The sequence below is a fragment of the Nymphaea colorata genome, unplaced genomic scaffold (assembly GCF_008831285.2).
Source record: "Nymphaea colorata isolate Beijing-Zhang1983 unplaced genomic scaffold, ASM883128v2 scaffold0303, whole genome shotgun sequence".
In the NCBI taxonomy this organism is placed as follows: domain Eukaryota; kingdom Viridiplantae; phylum Streptophyta; class Magnoliopsida; order Nymphaeales; family Nymphaeaceae; genus Nymphaea; species Nymphaea colorata.
In genome coordinates, this window is record NW_022204809.1 from 1,574 (window position 1) to 12,137 (window position 10,564).

Below are 10,564 nucleotides of genomic sequence, written 5' to 3' on the forward strand. Positions count from 1 at the left end.
ATCAGAGGTTGTGCTCTAATTTTTGAAAATGTATATTTAAATACTGTGGATGGATTATTGGCAAAATTGCCATTTGGGTATTTAGATTGCATATCCATACTCATTATATTTATTAAAATTTACTTAATTCTATGAGTGCCACACAAGGATCAGTTTTTGTAATTAGGGGAAATAATTAAAAAATGAAGCGGACTCAGTCCTGCGGAAAGAAGGACAGTACGCTAAGAGGGCGTAGCTCCAACGGTAGAGCGTTGGACTCCAAATCCAACGGTTGCGGGTTCAAATCCCGTCGCCCTCATTTTTTCGCTTTGGCACGACAATACTTTTACCCAAAGCTTTAGAGCTCAAAAACGCAAGAAAATAGCGGAATAAGCAGGTGGTTAGTAATATTATGGAAAGAGCCTTATATGGCCTTAAAGCTAATCTGAATGGTTTCGTAGTGCTCTGCTTTAGATGACTAAAAAAATGCTGTTAAGATGGCCAATAACGCTTCAAAAGGTACAGACAAGAGTAGTTTCTGCAAAATCTCAGTATAGCTGAGTAAAAATGCTATATTTTGTCTTAGTTCATCGATATTTATTTATTTTCTGAGTGCCACAGATGATGAGTTTTTGTAATAAAGGAAAATAATTAAAAAATGAAGCGGACTCAGTCCTGCGGAAAGAAGGACAGTACGCTAAGAGGGCGTAGCTCCAACGGTAGAGCGTTGGACTCCAAATCCAACGGTTGCGGGTTCAAATCCCGTCGCCCTCATTTTTTCGCTTTGGCATATTCAACAAATAACGATCAGACTATAGCAACATCTAACATTAAGTCAAAATTCCACTTCAACATTAAGAAACTTCTTTTATTACCCAATCCCTATCCCAATCCGTTGAGAATATTGGGCTTAAATTGTTGGAGACTTCAGTTGAAGGCTATTATCTACGTGAATGTTCTCTTTTATCCAAGGAGAGCATCAATTGGCAAGATTACTTGACTATTAAAGATAGTATTTTAATTGATTTTTCTCGATTTGATTATCATTCATAATCCTACAATACTATGCAACTCTCCTAACCAGCCGACAGGCGCAGTTACGATAAGAACGGCTTCGAGAAGGAAGAAAAGGAAAACAAGCTGATGAACTACCTAATCGATCGATAACTCGAAGAAGAGAGGGAGAAGCGCTGGCATCTACTTTTACCCAAAGTAGTCGCCCTCAGAAACTCGGGAAAAGAAGGAGAGAAACGGGTGATTAGCGAGGTTAGGGAGGGAGTGTTCGATGGGCTCAGCACAAAGTGTGGCCGCTTCTCATCCAATAGCCCCTCTTCAAATTCGAAGACTGCAAGGATAAATGCGAGAATAAAGAAATCAATCTCGACCTCGATCGCACATTCCCCACGCACAAGGAGGCCAAACTGCTCGAATAGCGTATGAAGATAGTGCTGAATGCTTTAGCGGTGGCTCTGCCTGAGGTGGGTTACTGCCAAGGTAGATGTGATGGCACATAGGTATGAACTTCATCGTGGGAACCATCCTTTTGCGATTGGCCTAAGAGGACGCTTTCAAGGTGGCCTACCACATCTTCCACTGGTAGAAGCAGTAATAGCTTCTGCGGGATCTCAACCTAATCCACGAGCAATTATACGCCTCTCTAGTACGTCTAACTTAACGAGGAATTGACAAAAAAGCACTACCCACAACTATTCCGTTTGCTCCAGGCGCACGAGATTGATCCCATCATCTACGCTTCATCATGGTTCATAACGCTTTACTGCAACTCCCTGCCTGCGTGCTTCGCTTTCCGTATCATAGAGAGCTTCCTGCTGGAGGGTATGCAAAAGATGAGCTAGGCGAAAAGATACTCTACCGAGTAGCGCTACAGATCCTCAAGTGGAAGAAGCGGGAGCTGAAAGCAAGGGCAAGGTAGAGGACCTGGTGGAGGAGCTTAAGAATTACGACTAATTCAATGAGGGCAATGTTGATAGGTTTTTTCGAGAGATGTATGAGATACCTTGAGTCGAGAGGAGATAAGGAAATATAGGGAGGAGTATCACACCCGTTCACCGAAAAGCAAGCAGTGAATCATTTATATTCCTAGTGTTATATATTCATTTTGATTCAAATATGAATAGGCCCCATTCTCCATTACTTTCACCCTCCAACAACGCATACCGGCAGTTCATGGACATGGCCAAGATGTACTCCAGAGAGAAGAAAGAAGATGGAAGGAGATATAGTAAGTCACCCAAACAAAATGATCAACTTTAGAAAGGGGAACGCAAGGGTGAGACTGAAATGTATCGACAACTTTAGGAACGGTACCGAGAGCTAGAGACCAAATATCGGGAGCTTTTGGACCAGGCAAAACAGAGAGGGGTGTAGCATGAACAATTAAAGGCAGAAATAAAAAAGTATCAAAAGACTCATTAGCGAGATTCTCTGGAAATCTAAAGACTTCGATGCATCATCGGACTGATTAAAAGAAGATCCGTTCCATTCAGGTCGAAGAAGACCAGCTGGATAGTTCTGGCCCAAGAGGATCGCGTCTCAATAAGTTCGACCAATCCACTGATGATGAAATAAAATTAAAAAACTCGGCTGAGAAGATGCATTCAAGGTAAAGACTATCACCATATAAGTGCTTGTCTCCGAAGGAAGAGGTGGCTTGGCAGACGGTGAACAGGGATGCTTGTCATGGCGGGATTTACCTAAGGAGCAAGAATAAGTACAATATGAATCAAACCGAAAAGGAAATCCCTGCACCAGTGCAAGTTCCAGCCACTAAGTTCTCTCGGGAAATGAGAGAATCGATCACATCGAATAAAAAATTGAGTAATTCTCCATATTCTAAATTGAGATTTGTGCCTGCAGCCAATTACAAATGATATTTATAGTTTTTATCCTTTTGATTAGAATCATTCTGCAAATATCCCAAGCGAAAACAATGAAAAGGGTGATTATTATGATTTATCTCATTGGTTCAGGAATAAATCATATAAATTCGCAGTTATTTTTTCATTATATCAATGAGCAAATAAGATGGAAAGTTGGCAGTCCCACCTTAATAACAAAAAACCCTAAGCCCAAATTAATCAGAAAAAAAGATGAATCCTTTGCAAAGACAACAAAATAAATAAGGTGCCAATTCCTAATCTCCAAATAACCTGCAAATATCAAGACTCGAGAGATCTAATAATAGAAATAAACCATCATGAATGAACTAAAAAGATTGAATTACGCCATCGACTCAGCGAAATAATAATACAGACCAAAAAGCATCCTTAAAAAGAGAGAAGAGATATCCAATAATAAGGAAGCTAGGAAGCAAGCAATAAGCTTCATCAATCACCAGAAGGCAAAAAAGAAAGAACTATAAGAAAAGAGAAGGTTGCATTAAGAAAAAGCAAGGGCCCTGTTGGCTCAACAAGCAGAGTAGAGTTACAGAAAAAGATAACAACTCGAAGCAGCAATAAGATAGGAGAAAAGAAGAGCCATTTCGATCAGAATGACAGAGAATAAGGTAAAAGGGAAGAAACTAAGTCCATAGAAAGATAGAGCAACGTTCTCATCAATAAGTTAATCAAATAGGATGGATACGTCCGCCAACAGATAGAATCTCCCAAAAAGACAGAGGAACATACATTAAAAGTGGTATAACGCAGGCCTCCTATCAATTTCGTTGATATAGAAAAGCATGAACAAGAATACCTACAAAGGAAGGCAGAACTTTCCAAGAAGAAGTAAAGATCAGTTTCCGTAAGTTACCCAATAAAAAAATTTGAGAAGAACAAATGGGCATAGAAGCTATAGTAAGAATAGCAGAAGGCAAGAGAGTAGGAAAGGCTAAGATAGCTAGACAAGAAAATGAGAATAGAAAAAAGATTGAAATATGGATATCTAATTAGTAGCCTGCTCGTCAAAAATGAAAGACCAAGAACTTAAAATAATGAAGGTAATTTTCCAGCCTAAAATTCAAGGTCAATCTAAGTCATGACGATAGATAAGCCTACTAAGAAAGCTATCAAATTTGATAAGTTTGAATAAGCAAATAGAAGGAAATTAGTGGTCAAAAACTAATAAATAGTCACTATACAGCAGGAAAAAAAGAAGAAAAGGACCAGTCTCCTGAGGAGCGATAAAGATAACAATAAAAATAGGAAAGAGAGAAAAAGTTAAGAAAGTAAACTTCGGCAAGATTGAAAAAAATGGAATCTACAAATCTCCAAAAGACTTCCTCATAACCGCGATCAAAGTATCAATCAAATTTCAAAAACTATCTGGGGCAGATAAAGCTGAAAAAGAAGTCGGATACTCAAAACTGGAGCCACATAATGAATAATGTAGATCTTTCACGAGAGTAGAAGTGCAGTGAGCTACTGAAAAACGCAATCGCTCTTGAAAACAAGGCGAAATTCAAATAATCTCTCAAGTAAGATCGAGATGAAGTAGTGGATTTATATTTGGATAGCATTCAGGCTAATTAGCCCTTCTCGAAAATATATGATGTGTCTGATTTTTATCTAGTTTATCAAGTATTCCTTCTTGACCATAGTTTGCTATCAAATGTGTGAAAATTAGGTCTTGTATCGTCGGCTATGGCCAGAATGCGCAGCCACGTGATGTTCGATTATGAATGCATCTTATTTGGATTCCAAATGTGGCAAATTGAATGAATAGCTTGTATCTTTCTTTCTTTTTTACAGCTATCTTTTAAAATTGCGATGAATAGCATCTCGGTTCCTTTTTATCCTGTTCCTCTGGCTTATGAGAGAAGAATTTTTGATGAGGTTCGATTTAATTGTATTATATAATTAACTTTTAAACCTCAATAATGGTCAATATACTTATTAGATGTAGTCAGCTCCTAAATTTTGCTTGATTGCTTCTGCCTGAGAGTTGATTTAGTGATCTATATGCGTTGGTCACTTCGCTATACGCCCTGAAGAGGCCCTATAGAGCGGTAATGATGGTTTTTATTTAGATACTCTGTAAATTCACCCTTAACCATTTTGAAACGATGTGGATCAAGACTTATCTCATGATGATATCTTTCAGTATGATTTGCTTTCTACTTTAACCCATTAGTTGAGCAACTTTGCGCTACCTACATCTTGGAATTCTAGGTATAAAGTAAAATACTTAAAGATTTGAAAGATTAATCTTATGTGTCCATCGTGGCTATACTGATCGACATTGTCGTCCCGATGAGGGTAATCCTTCTTTGTTATCATATCTTAAGAAGGGATTGAAGTAAGATTTCTAATTGATGACGGTGAACTTATTTTGGAACTAAGAGGGTGATTCATAGCTATTTCCGTATGTTTTCTCAGGATGGTACCTTATAGGCGTTCGTTGTGAATGATTGGTGGGTGATTTTTCAAGGAATTTAAGCATTTGATTGTGTATTCTATTGGGGGTTGGGTTTATTGTGTATGAATAAATACTATAGGGACAGTTGATATAATGAAGCAGTGATGATGTTAGTTGATATAAACATATTTAATATAGCGTTATAAAAAATCGAGATTGAGATGTTGAGGTCCCACCAGGAAGAGCAGATTAAATATTTTTATCTTGATCGAAAATTTGGTAGCGGAAACCTGGGGTAGATCGGGGAGGCGCTGGATGAGATTGACCTGTACTTGGGACGCATGAAAAAACTTGATTTGATCAACTCACTGGTAATGAGGATGCTCGATCTCATCCAGACCGCCAAATCCTTTCACATCAAGGAGCGCGTCTCGGGGATCTTCAGACATCACGCCCCGCTCCTACTCAGTATTCACAGCAAGGATTAGATCGCCGCAGTTCTGGCCAAGTGCCTCAAAGGTTCTGATTAATACACGCGGATCGTGGTCATACAGATGATCGGAGCCCTGCCAAACCTCTTTCTCAAGGATATTGCAGTCTACCACACGCTTCTGTCCAAAATATCGCTTTTGAATGCACTTTCCCGAGAGGAAAAAAAAGAGGCGATTCTGTGTCTTGCAAATTTTCTCTCCGCATCACGACAGCTCTCTAAACTATTTAGCAAAAATATGAATGAGATTCAACAACAGTATCAAATTCCACTTCACATACTCATCTATCTACTGACCTATGTCACCATTGATAGCCACATGCAGAAACAAATACTGGAATCCGTGCAGAATCTTGTCAACAACTTCAATGGGAATAGCCTTAGCACAAGGGAGATTCGAAAAGAAACTTATTATTTTTAAAAATTGGTGATTAACTATGCAGCTGCCAATTATCGCATTGTCGAACTCTACGAGGCAAGGCTGAAGGAAACTTTACCAAAGATCTAAAAGACTATCAGCAAGATAAATCCAAAAAGTACCCTTTCATGAAGAATGTGGAAGAAGCCTTGAACGATCCGTCCCGTATCAAGGTGTAGGAGCTAATCGATGAGCTGTATTAACGGAAAAAAGAAGGAGAAAAGTTGGAGCCGTATCAAAAGGTCATCCTAAGCCTTTTAAATGAGTGCATAAGGAACCCTCGTGAGCTTAAGGGTAAGGTGCTTCTGGTTTATTTTTTGTAACATGATGCCAATCAGTTCGATAAACAAATCCTACTGATTCTACAAGGAAACCAACAACTATGGGGCAAGTATTATCTTAAGCAAATGCTAACAGTGGGTTTATTTGAATGTTCTCAATTTCTACTTGGAAAAAATGAGCTTTTCCAATCAAACTACATACTGCTTAAACTTTACCTCTAATTCAAGATAGCTGATTCTTCATAATCCTTGCAACAACTCTTGGAGGTGGTTTCCATTTTCGACAATTCATTTTCATCTTTACTGTAATGCTGGTCAATTCTCAACCGTATACTTCAAAGCATGGAAAGCAATCACTATCAATCTCACAATATGGCTTCTTTGTATGATTCTCTCAATGAAAAACTGCAAAGCCTCAAGGGTCAGGGTCATTTTTCTCTAAAATAGTAGCTATAGGTTCTTTCAATATTTTTACATAACAAGCAAAGCTCTATCTTGGAGCTAAAAAGTAAATGTTATTATATCATCCCCAGCTGCATATTGGATAACCGTAGATTTTGGTTTGCCTATTTGAGTAAGCAAACAATTCTTTCATTGTTTAAGGCACTGCTATGATTAGCCACTGGCAAAAGAATGATATACAAATTATAAAACCATCTATAAAATCATTGCCTTCCGTTAAAGGGGTTGGTATTGCCGAATAAACCTTGCTGCCCCTGCTGGTTTTGCTGTTGCGATTGAGGATTAAACGCACCACCCTGCCCGTTTTGCATTTGGAATGGCCCGCCTTGGTTCATTGGGAAGCCATGTCCTCCTTGGTTTGGAGGAAAGGATTGCCCATAGAACGGATTTTGGAAGTTAGGACCACCGAATTGAGCAATGTTTGCATGAGGCATAACGTTTTGAGGCCTTTGCTGATTGCTGTAAGGATTTTGCATCGGAGGCGGATTGAATGGGTCGAATTCACCGTTGTAGAGCCTCATCATTTGATTGTAGTGCATTGAATACATATTCGATAAGTATCTTTGGTTTTGCTAGTTTCTTGCGCGGCTTGCATGCCGATTATTGCGCTGATGCTATCTGGTACGATCTCGACTTCCCTCCTCTCTGTCGATCCTTTCATTATCTCTAAACTTGTTGATTCTTCTAGGAGGAGATTTCTTTCTTTAGTACTTCTCCTCTGAAAAATCTCTTTCTATACGTATTTTTTCCTCGTCTGATGAATCATCATCTTGTTATTATTATGCATCTAATGCACTCTTGGATTTCATGCTCTTGATGTCTTCGTCTCTCAGAATTTTTGAACTTCCTTCGATGTAATATGCGTTTTTTCCTGCAAATAATGAGAGATCAGCGACATTCTCTGGCCTTATGGCATAGAAAGGTTTTTCAATTTTACCGAAAACGTCCATTACAAACCGATAATGTTTCGCTCTTCATCGAATATCCAATTATCGAGATCAACCACGAATGCACCACCTTGGGATTCGACAATAAGAAGCTCTCCGACAATGAAGACAACTCTGCCAACTTGATGAAGAGGAGCATTGGCAATCAAAGTTGGTTTTTAAGGAAATTTGACTTGTATAGGTGCCTTTTCTTTTGTTTGAGGCTCCATGTGGTCTTCATGCTCTTCCAATTATCTGAGATTCATTGATTTCAATTCTTCAAGACTAGCCAGCGACCACTACGAGGAGTCTTCATCCTCAATTTAGTTCTCTTTGTGCTTTTACATTTCAATATTGTTATTGATTGTTTTGGGAGCTTCGTTTTCACCCTCCATTTCGATTGTTGTTTGTATAAAACTATAATATAGGCTTGTTATTTATCCAATATATAGGAATAAGCGTGAATAAAGTTAAAAAATCATGCCTTGAATTGATCTAAAATGGTCTCGATTAAATCTTGGATCTATTTGTTCTTTGAGTTGTGTTGGTATTTTTCAAGCTTGTATATCCCATTTTGTTGGCAAAAACTTGACCATAGGAAATGGTCTTCTGGTTCCTCAGCAGCTTCGGTATTCAGATAATTCAAAAAAGATTGGAGTAGGTTCATGTTAAGCTCTTCGTCCACATATTAGCCAATATACCTTGCAAATATTTCGACGGCTTTATTGTTCCGAAGCATTTAGATCACTCCTATTCGCAAATCTGACTCTCCTTCAAGGGATATGCAAATGATGCTGTTTAGAACACCCAATGCTGATTTCTTGAGACGAATGCCAGTTGATTAAGAGTGGATGCAGTAGAAGACTTGATGCATTATTGATAATTACTGAATGATTACCTAACAAAAATCTTCCTCAAGGCACGCGTTTCGAATTAACTAAAGGCACTTATAGCGAATTTAATCGAATCCTTCATGGTTTGACTTGAAGATTTGACGAAAGACAGGAATTAACTCATCTTATAGCCAGCTAAAGTAGCTATCGTAATATTTTTCTTGATTATCTTCAGGAAAGTTCAGACCGAAGATAACTATGAAGGCTTATAAGAGCTGGTTACTTCTCCTTTAAAGCTAATCAGCTTTCTTTTTAAGGCTGGAAATGGAGGGCTTGGTTTATCCTTCGACATCAAGCAAGTCATCATAATGGGAGATTTGGAAGCTAGTAGAGATCAATTTCTAAGCTATCGATGCAAGCATTTTGAATAGGATGAGAAAATTGTGAGAGATAATGATCTATGGCTTTGAGAATAGATGAGTGAAAAGATATTATCGAATTATGATGGTGGTTTGGTATGAAATCAATGGCTATCTGTCATCTTTGTTAAGTATAGAAAGCAACTATAGAAGCATATTGATGATCTTGTAGTCAAGCTAGTACATTTTATTCATCACATTTGATTCTTCCTCATTAAACTTGAGAGTGTTTTCGAATACGTAAAGTATCTTACTGAGTATGGAAGGTATGAAAGTGTCCTTTATTGAGTTATTTTTGGTGAAATCTATCAATTTCTAAAATTCTTGGATCAAGATGTTGATGAAGCATTTTGATTATATCTCCTCGAAGCATAGATTCATCAGATATGATGAGTTGAGCGTTTGCTGGTGGATGCTGAGCAGGATAATCTCCATAATTTGTTTGACTTGTGGGTGAGTAAATATCTTGTACTCATTTTTGATGCATAGAAACCGCTTATACACGTTATTTGGTTGAAAAGGGTGAAGACAATAGCTTCATATTTTTATAGTCTTTCCGATGAGTAGGTAGTATAGTTTGCTAAAATCCATAAAATACGTATGTATGTCCTTGGGTTTTCCTTATACGACTGAATATTTTCGATTTCGAGGAGCGAAATAAGCTTGTGGATTACTTTTTCGTCGAACATACAGTACAAATGGTCTGACTGATCGGAGCGAGAATAGATGAAAATGTCATTTGCCAAATTTTCGATGTCCTTCCAGTTGCCTTATATGTCATGTTCGTTTAGATTCCCGAAATGATGAAAGACTTCGTTAAGATTGATGTTTTTTAAGATATGATAGTCCTAAGATAATGATGCAAGTATTTCTTCTCTCATCACTTTCATTTTTTATTCGATTTGCCTTCGACGTATATCTTTGCGAAATTGTCCATTTTTCTTTTGAAAGCTCGTTTATGAAGTACCTTGTGATTAGTTACTTCCTTGGAATACAGAGTTGTTATTGTGTATATGAAACATAAATTATAAAAGGCGGTATTGTGATAATCACACATGTTGAGCAGAGTCATGAAGAACAGGGTGTCATAGAAAGAAGGACAGTACAAAGTGAATAGTTCTAGCAGGGTGGCGTAGTGGTATCGCGTTGGGCTCATAACTCAAAGGTCGGAGGATCGAAACCTCTCTCTGCTATATTTTTTATTTTTTTGAAAAATTATGATAGTATTGGTAATGATTAAAATAGATCGAATCAGGCAAATCCACTAGTCTTGATAGCTGATTTCGTTGCAGAGGCCTTCGATGCTTACTTAATAAGCACGTCCCAACTTTGAACTTATAATTTTTTGTTGTAGAGCTACTCTGCCCTTGTTTCTTTATATGGTTTATTGGTGACAATGTCGAATTCTTTTGCCTTTTCATCTAAGATCCTTCCGAAATG

The 10,564-nt window shown here is 38.0% G+C and overlaps 3 non-coding genes across 3 annotated transcripts; all 3 read left to right on the plus strand.

The window, feature by feature from the left end:
- The first annotated feature begins 225 nt into the window (after window positions 1-225).
- TRNAW-CCA (transfer RNA tryptophan (anticodon CCA)) lies at window positions 226-298 on the plus strand. Its single transcript has one exon. It is a non-coding gene; the product is annotated as a tRNA-Trp (tRNA).
- A 382-nt stretch (window positions 299-680) lies between these two features.
- On the plus strand, window positions 681-753 carry TRNAW-CCA (transfer RNA tryptophan (anticodon CCA)). The gene has a single exon. It is a non-coding gene; the product is annotated as a tRNA-Trp (tRNA).
- A 9,492-nt stretch (window positions 754-10,245) lies between these two features.
- TRNAM-CAU (transfer RNA methionine (anticodon CAU)) lies at window positions 10,246-10,317 on the plus strand. The gene has a single exon. It is a non-coding gene; the product is annotated as a tRNA-Met (tRNA).
- Window positions 10,318-10,564: the final 247 nt, after the last annotated feature.